Source organism: Chiloscyllium plagiosum, unplaced genomic scaffold (genome assembly GCF_037043375.1).
Source record: "Chiloscyllium plagiosum isolate Xiang-an unplaced genomic scaffold, Cpla_swu_hap1 HiC_scaffold_37, whole genome shotgun sequence".
Classification (NCBI taxonomy): Eukaryota; Metazoa; Chordata; class Chondrichthyes; order Orectolobiformes; family Hemiscylliidae; genus Chiloscyllium; species Chiloscyllium plagiosum.
In genome coordinates this window covers 48073603-48087107 of record NW_028270175.1, presented here as the reverse complement: position 1 = coordinate 48087107, position 13505 = coordinate 48073603, and positions in this window count along the sequence as shown.

The window sequence follows — 13505 nt, the reverse complement described above, 5'->3', positions numbered from 1 at the left end:
GTGACCACGGAACAATCCCTGTCACTGTCGGAGATTCAATTCATGTCACAGACTGAGATTCAGTCCCTGTCACTGTCTGAGATTCAAACCCTGTCACTGACTAAGGTTCAATCCGTGTCACTGATTGAGATTCAATTCCTGTCACTGTCTGAGTTTCAATCCATGTCACTGACTGATATTCAATCCCTGTCACTAACTGTGATTCAATCCCTGTCACTGACTGAGATTCAATCCCTGTCACCCACTGAGGTTCAATCCCTGTCACTGACTGAGGCTCAATCCCTGTCACTGACTGAAATTTAATCACTGTCACTAACTGAGATTCAATCCCTGTCACTGACTGAGATTCAACCCCTGTCAGTAACTGAGAATCAATCCCTGTCACTGTCTAAGTTTCATTTCCTGTCACTGACTGAGATTCAATCCCTGTCACTGACTGAGATTCAATCCCTGTCACTGACTGAGGCACAATGCCTGTCACTGACTGAGATTCAATCCCTGTCACTAACTGAGATTCAATCCCTGTCACTGACTGAGATTCATTCCCTGTCACTGACTGAGGGTAAATCTCAGTCACTGACTGAGATTCAATCCCAGTCACTAACTGAGATTCAATCCCGGTCACTGACTGAGATTCATTCCCGGTCACTGACTGAGGTTCAATCCCTGTCACAGACTGAGATTCACTCCCTGTCACTGACTGAGGTTCAATCCCTGTCACTGACTGAGGCACAATCCCTGTCACAGACTGAGAATCAATCCCTGTCACTGACTGAGGTTCAATCCCTGTCACAGACTGAGATTCAATCCCTGTCACTGACTGAGATTCAATCCATGTCACAGACTGAGATTCAATCCCTGTCACTGACTGAGGTTCAATCCCTGTCATTGACTGAGATTCAATCCCTGTCACTGACTGCGATTCAATCCCAGTCACTGTCTGAGATTCAATCCCTGTCACTAACTGACATTCAATTCCTGTCACTGACTGAGGGTCAATCCCTGTCACTGATTGAGATTCAATCCCTGTCACTAACTGACATTCAATTCCTGTCACTGACTGAGATACAATCCCTGTCACTGACTGAGATTCAATCCCTGTCACTAACTGACATTCAATCTCTGTCAATGACTGAGGGTCAATCCCTGTCACTGATTGAGATTCAATCCCTGTCACTAACTGAGATTCAATCCCTGTCACTAACAGACATTCAATCTCAGTCACTGACTGAGGGTCAATCCCTGTCACTGATTGAGATTCAATCCCTGTGACTAACTGAGATTCAATCCCTGTCACTGACTGAGGCTCAATCCCTGTCACTGACTGAGCGCTATCCCTGTCACTGACTGAGGTTCAATCCCTGTCACTGATGGAGATTCAATCCATGTCACTAACTGAGATTCAATCCCTGTCACCGAATGAGATTCAAACCCTGTCACTGTCTGAGATTGAATCCCTGTCACTGACTGCGTTCAATCCATGTCACAGACTGAGATTCAATCCCTGTCACTGACTGAGGTTCAATCCCTGTCACTGACTGAGATTCAATCCCTGTCACTAACTGACATTCAATTCCTGTCACTGACTGAGGGTCAATCCCTGTCTCTGTTTGAGATTCAATCCCTGTCACTGACTGAGGGTCAATCCCTGTCACTTACTGAGGCTCAATCCCTGTCACTGACTAAGGTACAATCCCTGTCAGTGACTGAGGATCCATCCCGGTCAGGGACCGCGGAACAATCCCTGTCACTGTCTGAGATTCAATCCCTGTCACTGACTAAGGTTCAATCCGTGTCACTGATTGAGATTCAATTCCTGTCACTGTCTGAGTTTCAATCCATGTCACTGACTGATATTCAATCCCTGTCACTAACTGAGATTCAATCCCTGTCACTGTCTGAGATTCAATCCCTGTCATCCACTGAGGTTCAATCCCTGTCACTGACTGAGGCTCAATCCCTGTCACTGACTGAGATTTAATCACTGTCACTAACTGAGATTCAATCCCTGTCACTGACTGAGATTCAATCCCTGTCACTAACTCAGAATCAATCCCTGTCACTGACTGAGATTCAATCCCTGTCACTGACTGAGGCACAATCCCGGTCACTGACTGATATTCAATCACTGTCACTAACTGAGATTCAATCCCTGTCACTGATTGAGATTCATTCCATGTCACTGTCTGCGGGTAATTCTCAATCACTGACTGAGATTCAATCCCAGTCACTAACTGAGATTCAATCCCGGTCACTGACTGATGTTCAATCCCACTCACTGACTGAGATTCAATCCCTGTCACTGACTGAATTTCAATCCCTCTCACTGACTGAGATTCAATCCCCGTCACTGAATGCGATTCTGTGCCTGTCAATGGCTGAGATTCCATTCCTAACACTGTCTGAGCGTGAATCCCTGCAACTGCTTGAGATTCAATGCCAGTCACTGACTGAGTGTCAATCCCTGTCATTGACTGAGATTCAATTTCTGTCACTGACTGAGATTCAATCACTGTCACTGACTGCCATTCAATCCCTGTCACTAACTGAGATTCAATCCCTGACACTGACTGAGAATCAATCCCTGTCATTGACTGAGGTTCAATCCCTGTCACAGACTGAGATTCAATCCCTGTCACTGACTGAGGTTCAATCCCTGTCACTGTCTGAGATTGAATCCCTGTCACTGACTGCGATTCAATCCATGTCACAGACTGAGATTCAATCCCTGTCACTGACTGAGGTTCAATCCCTGTCATTGACTGAGATTCAATCCCTGTCACTGACTGCGATTCAATCCCAGTCACTGACTGAGATTCAATCCCTGTCACTAACTGACATTCAATTCCTGTCACTGACTGAGGGTCAATCCCTGTCACTGTTTGAGATTCAAACCCTGTCACTGACTGAGGGCCAATCCCTGTCACTTACTGAGGCTCAATCCCTGTCACTGACTAAGGTACAATCCCTGTCAGTGACTGAGGCTCCATCCCGGGCAGGGACCACGGAACAATCCCTGTCACTGTCTGAGATTCAATCCCTGTCACAGACTGAGATTCAATCCCTGTCACTAACTGAGTTTCAATCCCTGTCACTGACTAAGGTTCAATCCGTGTCACTGATTGAGATTCAATTCCTGTCACTGTCTGAGTTTCAATCCATGTCACTGACTGATATTCAATCCCTGTCACTAACTGAGATTCAATCCCTGTCACTGACTGAGATTCAATCCCTGTCACCCACTGAGGTTCAATCCCTGTCACTGACTGAGGCTCAATCCTTGTCACTGACTGAGATTTAATCACTGTCACTAACTGAGATTCAATCCCTGTCACTGACTGAGATTCAATCCCTGTCACTAACTGAGAATCAATCCCTGTCACTGTCTGAGTTTCATTTCCTGTCACTGACTGAGATTCAATCCCTGTCACTAACTGAGATTCAATCCCTGTCACTGACTGAGATTCAATCCCTGTCACTGACTGAGGCACAATCCCGGTCACTGACTGACATTCAATCCCTGTCACTAACTGAGATTCAATCCCTGTCACTGATTGAGATTCATTCCATGTCACTGTCTGCGGGTAATTGTCAGTCACTGACTGAGATTCAATCCCAGTCACTAACTGAGATTCAATCCCGGTCACTGACTGATGTTCAATCCCACTCACTGACTGAGATTCAATCCCTGTCACTGACTGAATTTCAATCCCTCTCACTGACTGAGATTCAATCCCCGTCACTGAATGCGATTCTGTGCCTGTCAATGGCAGAGATTCCATTCCTATCACTGTCTGAGCGTGAATCCCTGCAACTGATTGAGATTCAATGCCAGTCACTGACTGAGGTTCAATCCCTGTCATTGACTGAGATTCAATTTCTGTCACTGACTGAGATTCAATCACTGTCACTGACTGCCATTCAATCCCTGTCAGTAACTGAGATTCAATCCCTGACACTGACTGAGGCTCAATCCCTGTCACTGACTGAGATTCAATCCCTGTCACTGACTGAGGTTCAATCCCTGTCACTGATGGAGATTCAATCCCTGTCACTAACTGAGATTCAAAACCTGTCACTGTCTGAGGGTCAAACCCAGTCACTGACTGAGATCCAATTCCTGTCACTGACTTAGATTCAAACCCTGTCACTGTCTGAGGGCCAAACCCAGTCACTGATGGAGATTCAATCCCTGTCACTAACTGAAATTCAATCCCTGTCACTGACTGAGGATCAATCCCTGTCACTGACTGAGAATCAATCCCTGTCACTGACTGAGGTTCAATCCCTGTCACAGACTGAGATTCAATCCCTGTCACTGACTGAGGTTCAATCCCTGTCACTGTCTGAGATTGAACCCCTGTCACTGACTGAGATTCAATCCATGTCACAGACTTAGGTTCAATCCCTGTCATTGACTGAGATTCAATCCCTGTCACTGACTGCGATTCATTCCCAGTCACTGACTGAGATTCAATCCCTGTCACTAACTGACTTTCAAATCCTGTCACTGACTGAGATACAATCCCTGTCACCCACTGAGGTTCAATCCCTGTCACTGACTGAAGCTCAATCCCTGTCACTGACTGAGATTTAATCACTGTCACTAACTGAGATTCAATCCCTGTCACTGACTGAGATTCAATCCCTGTCACTAACTGAGAATCAATCCCTGTCACTGTCTGAGTTTCATTTCCTGTCACTGACTGAGATTCAATCCCTGTCACTAACTGAGATTCAATCCCTGTCACTGACTGAGATTCAATCCCTGTCACTGACTGAGGCACAATCCCGGTCACTGACTGACATTCAATCCCTGTCACTAACTGAGATTCAATCCCTGTCACTGATTGAGATTCATTCCATGTCACTGTCTGCGGGTAATTGTCAGTCACTGACTGAGATTCAATCCCAGTCACTAACTGAGATTCAATCCCGGTCACTGACTGATGTCCAATCCCACTCACTGACTGAGATTCAATCCCTGTCACTGACTGAATTTCAATCCCTCTCACTGACTGAGATTCAATCCCCGTCACTGACTGCGATTCTGTGCCTGTCAATGTCTGAGATTCCATTTCTATCACTGTCTGAGCGTGAATCCCTGTAACTGATTGAGATTCAATGCCTGTCACTAACTGAGGTTCAATCACTGTCATTGACTGAGATTCAATTTCTGTCACTGACTGAGATTCAATCACTGTCACTGACTGCCATTCAATCCCTGTCACTAACTGAGATTCAATCCCTGACACTGACTGAGGCTCAATCCCTGTCACTGACTGAGATTCAATCCCTGTCACTGACTGAGGTTCAATCCCTGTCACTGATGGAGATTCAATCCCTGTCACTAACTGAGATTCAAAACCTGTCACTGTCTGAGGGTCAAACCCAGTCACTGACTGAGATTCAATCCCTGTCACTGACTTAGATTCAAACCCTGTCACTGTCTGAGGGCTAAACCCAGTCACTGACTGAGATTCAATCCCTGTCACTAACTGAGATTCAATTCCTGTCACTGACTGAGGATCAATCCCTGTCACTGACTGAGAATCAATCCCTGTCACTGACTGAGGTTCAATCCCTGTCACAGACTGAGATTCAATCCCTGTCACTGACTGAGGTTCAATCCCTGTCACTGTCTGAGATTGAATCCCTGTCACTGACTGAGATTCAATCCATGTCACACACTTAGGTTCAATGCCTGTCACTAACTGACATTCAATCTCTGTCACTGACTGAGGGTCAATCCCTGTCACTGATTGAGATTCAATCCCTGTCACTAACTGAGATTCAATCCCTGTCACTAACTGACATTCAATCTCTGTCACTGACTGAGGGTCAATCCCTGTCACTGACTGCGATTCAATCCCAGTCACTGACTGAGATTCAATCCCTGTCACTAACTGACATTCAATTGCTGTCAATGACTGAGGGTCAATCCCTGTCACTGATTGAGATTCAATCCCTGTCACTAACTGACATTCAAATCCTGTCACTGACTGAGATACAATCCCTGTCACCCACTGAGGTTCAATCCTTGTCACTGACTGAAGCTCAATCCCTGTCACTGACTGAGATTTAATCACTGTCACTAACTGAGATTCAATCCCTGTCACTGACTGAGATTCAATCCCTGTCACTAACTGAGAATCAATCCCTGTCACTGTCTGAGTTTCATTTCCTGTCACTGACTGAGATTCAATCCCTGTCACTAACTGAGATTCAATCCCTGTCACTGACTGAGATTCAATCCCTGTCACTGACTGAGGCACAATCCCGGTCACTGACTGACATTCAATCCCTGTCACTAACTGAGATTTAATCCCTGTCACTGATTGAGATTCATTCCATGTCACTGTCTGCAGGTAATTCTCAGTCACTGACTGAGATTCAATCCCAGTCACTAACTGAGATTCAATCCCGGTCACTGACTGATGTTCAATCCAACTCACTGACTGAGATTCAATCCCTGTCACTGACTGAATTTCAATCCCTCTCACTGACTGAGATTCAATCCCCGTCACTGACTGCGATTCTGTGCCTGTCAATGGCTGAGATTCCATTCCTATCACTGTCTGAGCGTGAATCCCTGTAACTGATTGAGATTCAATGCCTGTCACTGACTGAGGTTCAATCCCTGTCATTGACTGAGATTCAATTTCTGTCACTGACTGAGATTCAATCACTGTCACTGACTGCCATTCAATCCCTGTCACTAACTGAGATTCAATCCCTGACACTGACTGAGGCTCAATCCCTGTCACTGACTGAGATTCAATCCCTGTCACTGACTGAGGTTCAATCCCTGTCACTGATGGAGATTCAATCCCTGTCACTAACTGAGATTCAAAACCTGTCACTGTCTGAGGGTCAAACCCAGTCACTGACTGAGATCCAATCCCTGTCACTGACTTAGATTCAAACCCTGTCACTGTCTGAGGGCCAAACCCAGTCACTGACTGAGATTCAATCCCTGTCACTAACTGAGATTCAATCCCTGTCACTGACTGAGGATCAATCCCTGTCACTGACTGAGAATCAATCCCTGTCACTGACTGAGGTTCAATCCCTGTCACAGACTGAGATTCAATCCATGTCACTGACTGAGGTTCAATCCCTGTCACTGTCTGAGATTGAATCCCTGTCACTGACTGAGATTCAATCCATGTCACAGACTTAGGTTCAATCCCTGTCATTGACTGAGATTCAATCCCTGTCACTGACTGCGATTCAATCCCAGTCACTGACTGAGATTCAATCCATGTCACTAACTGACATTCAATTCCTGTCACTGACTGAGGGTCAATCCCTGTCACTGATTGAGATTCAATCCCTGTCACTAACTGACATTCAAATCCTATCACTGACTGAGATACAATCCCTGTCACTGACTGAGATTCAATCCATGTCACTAACTGAGATTCAATCCCTGTCACTGACTGAGGCTCAATCCCTGTCACTGACTGAGCGCAATCCCTGTCACTGACTGAGGTTCAATCTCTGTCACTGATGGAGATTCAATCCATGTCACTAACTGAGATTCAATCCCTGTCACTGACTGAGATTCAAACCCTGTCACTGTCTGAGGGTCAAACGCAGTCACTGACTGAGATTCAATCTCTTCAATAACTGAGGTTCAATCCCTGTCATTGACTGAGATTCAATCCCTGTCAATGACTGACATTCAATTCCTTTCACTGACTGAGGGTCAATCCCTGTCACTGATTGAGATTCAATCCCTGTCACTAACTGACATTCAATTCCTGTTACTGACTGAGATACAATCCCTGTCACTGACTGAGATTCAATCCCTGTCACTAACTGACATTCAATCTCTTTCACTTACTGAGGGTCAATCCCTGTCACTGATTGAGATTCAATCCCTGTCACTAACTGAGTTTCAATCCCTGTCACTGACTGAGGCTCAATCCCTGTCACTGACTGAGCTCAATCCCTGTCACTGACTGAGGTTCAATCCCTGTCACTGATGGAGATTCAATCCCTGTCACGAACTGAGATTCAATCCCTGTCACTGACTGAGATTCAAACCCTGTCACTGTCTGAGGGTCAAACCCAGTCACTGACTGAGGTTCAATCCCTGTCACTAACTGAGATCCAATCCCTGTCACTGACTGAGGCTCAATCCCTGTCACTGACTTAGAATCAATCCCTGTCCCTGACTGAGGTTCAATCCCTGTCACAGACTGAGATTCAATCCCTTTCACTGACTTAGGTTCAATCCCTGTCACTGTCTGAGATTGAATCCCTGTCACTGACTGCGATTCAATCCATGTCACAGCCTGAGATTCAATCCCTGTCACTGACTGAGGTTCAATCCCTGTCATTGACTGAGATTCAATCCCTGTCACTGACTGCGATTCAATCCCAGTCACTGACTGAGATTCAATCCCTGTCACTAACTGACATTCAATTCCTGTCACTGACTGAGGGTCAATCCCTGTCACTGATTGAGATTCAATCCCTGTCACTGACTGAGGGTCAATCCCTGTCACTTACTGAGGCTCAATACCTGTCACTGACTAAGGTACAATCCCTGTCAGTGACTGAGGGTCCATCCCGGTCAGTGACCACGGAACAATCCCTGTCACTGTCGGAGATTCAAACCTTGTCACTGACTAAGGTTCAATCCGTGTCACTGATTGAGATTCAATTCCTGTCACTGTCTGAGTTTCAATCCATGTCACTGACTGATATTCAATCCCTGTCACTAACTGAGATTCAATCCCTGTCACTGACTGTGATTCAATCCCTGTCACCCACTGAGGTTCAATCCCTGTCACTGACTGAGGCTCAATCCGTGTCACTGACTGAGATTTAATCACTGTCACTAACTGAGATTCAATCCCTGTCACTGACTGAGATTCAACCCCTGTCACTAAGTGAGAATCAATCCCTGTCACTGTCTAAGTTTCATTTCCTGTCACTGACTGAGATTCAATCCCTGTCACTAACTGAGATTCAATCCCTGTCACTGACTGAGATTCAATCCCTGTCACTGACTGTGGCACAATCCCTGTCACTGACTGAGATTCAATCCCTGTCACTGACTGAGATTCAATCCCTGTCACTGACAGAGGCTCAATCCCTGTCACTGACTGAGAATCAATCCCTGTCACTGACTGAGGATCAATCCCTGTCACAGACTGAGATTCAATCCCTGTCACTGACTGAGGTTCAATCCCTGTCACTGTCTGAGATTGAAGCCCTGTCACTGACTGCGATTCAATCCCTGTCACTGACTGAGATTCAATCCCTGTCACTGACTGAGGTTCAATCCCTGTCATTGACTGAGATTCAATCCCTATCACTGACTGCGATTCAATCCCAGTCACTGACTGAGATACAATCCCTGTCACTAACTGACATTCAATTCCTGTCACTGACTGAGGGTCAATCCCTGTCACTGATTGAGATTCAATCCCTGTCACTGACTGAGGGTCAATCCCTGTCACTTACTCAGGCTCAATACCTGTCACTGACTAAGGTACAATCCCTGTCAGTGACTGAGGGTCCATCCCGGTCAGTGACCACGGAACAATCCCTGTCACTGTCTGAGATTCAATCCCTGTCACAGACTGAGATTCAGTCCCTGTCACTGTCTGAGATTCAATCCCTGTCACTGACTGAGTTTCAATCCATGTCACTGACTGATATTCAATCCCTGTCACTAACTGAGATTCAATCCCTGTCACTGACTGAGATTCAATCCCTGTCACCCACTGAGGTTCAATCCCTGTCACTGACTGAGGCTCAATCCCTGTCACTGACTGAGATTTAATCACTGTCACTAACTGAGATTCAATCCCTGTCACTAACTGAGAATCAATCCCTGTCACAGTCAGAGTTTCATTTCCTGTCACTGACTGAGATTCAATCCCTGTCACAAACTGACATTCAATCCTTGTCACTGACTGAGATTCAATCCCTGTCACTGACTGAGGCACAATCCCTGTCACTGACTGACCTTCAATCCCTGTCACTAACTGAGATTCAATCCCTGTCACTGGCTGAGATTCACTTCCTGTCACTGACTGAGGTTCAATCTCTGTCACTAACTGAGGCTCAATCCCTGTCACTGACTGAGGCTCAATCCCTCTCACTGATTGACATTCAATCCCGGTCACTGACTGAGGTTCAATCCCTGTCACAGACTGAGATTCAATCCCTGTCACTAACTGAGATTCAATCCCTGTCACTGTCTGAGTTTCATTTCCTGTAACTGACTGAGATTCAATCCCTGTCACTAACTGAGATTCAATCCCAGTCACTGACTGAGATTCAATCCCTGTCACTGACTGAGGTTCAATCCCTGTCACAGTCTGAGATTGAATCCCTGTCACTGACTGAGGTTCAATGCCTGTCACTGACTGAGATTCAATCCCTGTCACTAACTGAGATTCAATCCCTGTCACTGACTGAGGCTCAATCACTGTCACTGACTGAGGCTCAATCCCTGTCACTGACTGAGGTTCAATCCCTGTCACAGACTGAAGCTCAATCCCTGTCACTGACTGAGGTTCAATCCCTGTCACTGTCGGAGATTGAATCCCTGTCACTGACTGAGTTTCAATCCCTGTCACTGACTGAGGTTCAATCCCTGTCACTGTCGGAGATTGAATCCCTGTCACTGACTGAGATTCAATCCCTGTCACTGACTGAGGTTCAATCCCTGTCATTGACTGAGATTCAATCCCTGTCACTGACTGCGATTCAATCCCAGTCACTGACTGAGATTCAATCCCTGTCACTAACTGACATTCAATTCCTGTCACTGACAGAGGGTCAATCCCTGTCACTGATTGAGATTCAATCCCTGTCACTGACTGAGGCTCAATCCCTGTCACTGACAAAGGAACAATCCCTGTCAGTGACTGAGGGTCCATCCCGGTCAGTGACCACGGAACAATCCCTGTCACTGTCTGAGATTCAATCCCTGTCACAGACTGAGATTCAGTCCCTGTCACTGTCTGAGATTCAATCCCTGTCACTGACTAAGGTTCAATCCGTGTCACTGATTGAGATTCAATTCCTATCACTTTCTGAGTTTCAATCCATGTCACTGACTGATATTCAATCCCTGTCACTAACTGAGATTCAATCCCTGTCACTGACTGAGATTCAATCCCTGTCACCCACTGAGGTTCAATTTCTGTCACTGACTGAGGCTCAATCCCTGTCACTGACTGAGATTCAATCACTGTCACTAACTGAGTTTCAATCCCTGTCACTGAATGAGATTCAATCCCTGTCACTAACTGAGAATCAATCCCAGTCACTGTCTGAGTTTCATTTCCTGTCACTGACTGAGATTCAATCCCTGTCACTAACTGAGATTCAATCCCAGTCACTGACTGAGATTCAATCCCTGTCACTAACTGAGATTCAATCCCAGTCACTGACTGAGATTCAATCCCTGTCACTGACTGAGGGTAAATCTCAGTGACTGACTGAGATTCAATCCCAGTCACTAACTGAGATTCAATCCCGGTCACTGACTGAGATTCATTCCCTGTCACTGACTGAGGGTAAATCTCAGTGACTGACTGAGATTCAATCCCAGTCACTAACTGAGATTCAATCCCGGTCACTGACTGAGATTCATTCCCGGTCACTGACTGAGGTTCAATCCCTGTCACAGACTGAGATTCACTCACTGTCACTGATTGAGTTTTAATCCCTGTCACTGGCTGAGATTCACTTCCTGTCACTGACTGAGGTTCAATCCCTGTCACTTACTGAGGCTCAATACCTGTCATTGACTGAGGCTCAATCCCTGTCACTGACTGACATTCAATCCCGGTCACTGACTGAGGTTCAATCCCTGTCACAGACTGAGAATCAATCACTGTCACTGATTGAGTTTTAATCCTGTCACTGGCTGAGATTCACTTCCTGTCACTGACTGAGGCTCAGTCCCTGTCACAAACTGCCATTCAATCCCTGTCACTGACTGAGGTTCAATGCCTGTCACTGACTGAGATTCAATCCCTGTCACTTCCTGAGATTCAATCCCTGTCAGTGACTGAGGCTCAATCACTGTCACTGACTGAGATTCAATCCCTGTCACTGACTGAGGTTCAATCCCTGTCACTGATGGAGATTCAATCCCTGTCACTAACTGAGATTCAATCCCTGTCACTGACTGAGGGTCAATCCCTGTCACTGATTGAGATTCAATCCCTGTCACTAACTGAGGTTCAATCCCTGTCACTGACTGAGTTTCAATCCCTGTCACTGACTGAGATTCAATCCCTGTCACTGACTGAGGTTCAATCCCTGTCACTGATGGAGATTCAATCCCTGTCACTAACTGAGAATCAATCCCTGTCACTTACTGAGATTCAAACCCTGTCACTGTCTGAAGGTCAATCCCAGTCACTGATTGGGATTCAATCCCTGTCACTAACTGAGATTCAATCCCTGACACTGACTGAGATTCAATCCCTGTCACTGACTGAGGCACAATCCCTGTCATTGACTGAGATTCAATTTCTGTCACTGACTGAGATTCCATCCCTGTCACAAACTGACATTCAATCCCTGTCACTGACTGAGGGTCAATCCCAGTCACTGATTGAGATTCAATTCCTGTCACTAACTGAGATTCAATCCCTGTCACTGACTGAGGCTCAATCCCTGTCACTGACTGAGATTCAATCACAGTCACTGATTGACATTCAATCCCTGTCACTGACTGAGATTCACTTCCTGTCACTGAATGAGATTTAATGCCTGTCACTGACTGAGGGTCAATCCCAGTCACTATTTGAGTCTCAATCCCTGTCACTGACTGAGATACAATCCCTGTCATTGACTGAGATTCAATCACTGTCACAGACTGAGATCGAATCCCTGTCACTGACTGAGGCTCAATCCCTGTCACTGACTGAGATTCAATCCTTGTCACTGACTGAGGCTCACTCCATGTCACTGACTGAGATTCAATTCCTGTCACTGACTGAGATTCAATTCCTGTCACAGACTGAGATTCAATCCCTGTCAATGACTGAGATTCAATCCCTGTCACTAAGTGAGGTTCAATCCCTGTCACTGTCTGAGATTGAATCCCTGTCACTGACTGCGATTCAATCCATGTCACAGACTGAGATTCAATCCCTGTCACTGACTGAGGTTCAATCCCTGTCACTGACTGAGATTCAATCCCTGTCACCCACTGAGGTTCAATCTCTGTCACTGACTGAGGCTCAATTCCTGTCACTGACTGAGATTCAATCACTGTCACTAACTGAGTTTCAATCCCTGTCACTGAATGAGATTCAATCCCTGTCACTAACTGAGAATCAATCCCAGTCACTGTCTGAGCGTCATTCCCAGTCACTGACTGAGATTCCATCCCTGTCACAAATTGACATTCAATCCCTGTCACTGACTGAGGTTCAATCCCTGTCACTGACTGAGGCTGAATCACTGTCACTGACTGAGCTTCAATCCCTGTCACTGACTGAGGTTCAATCCCTGTC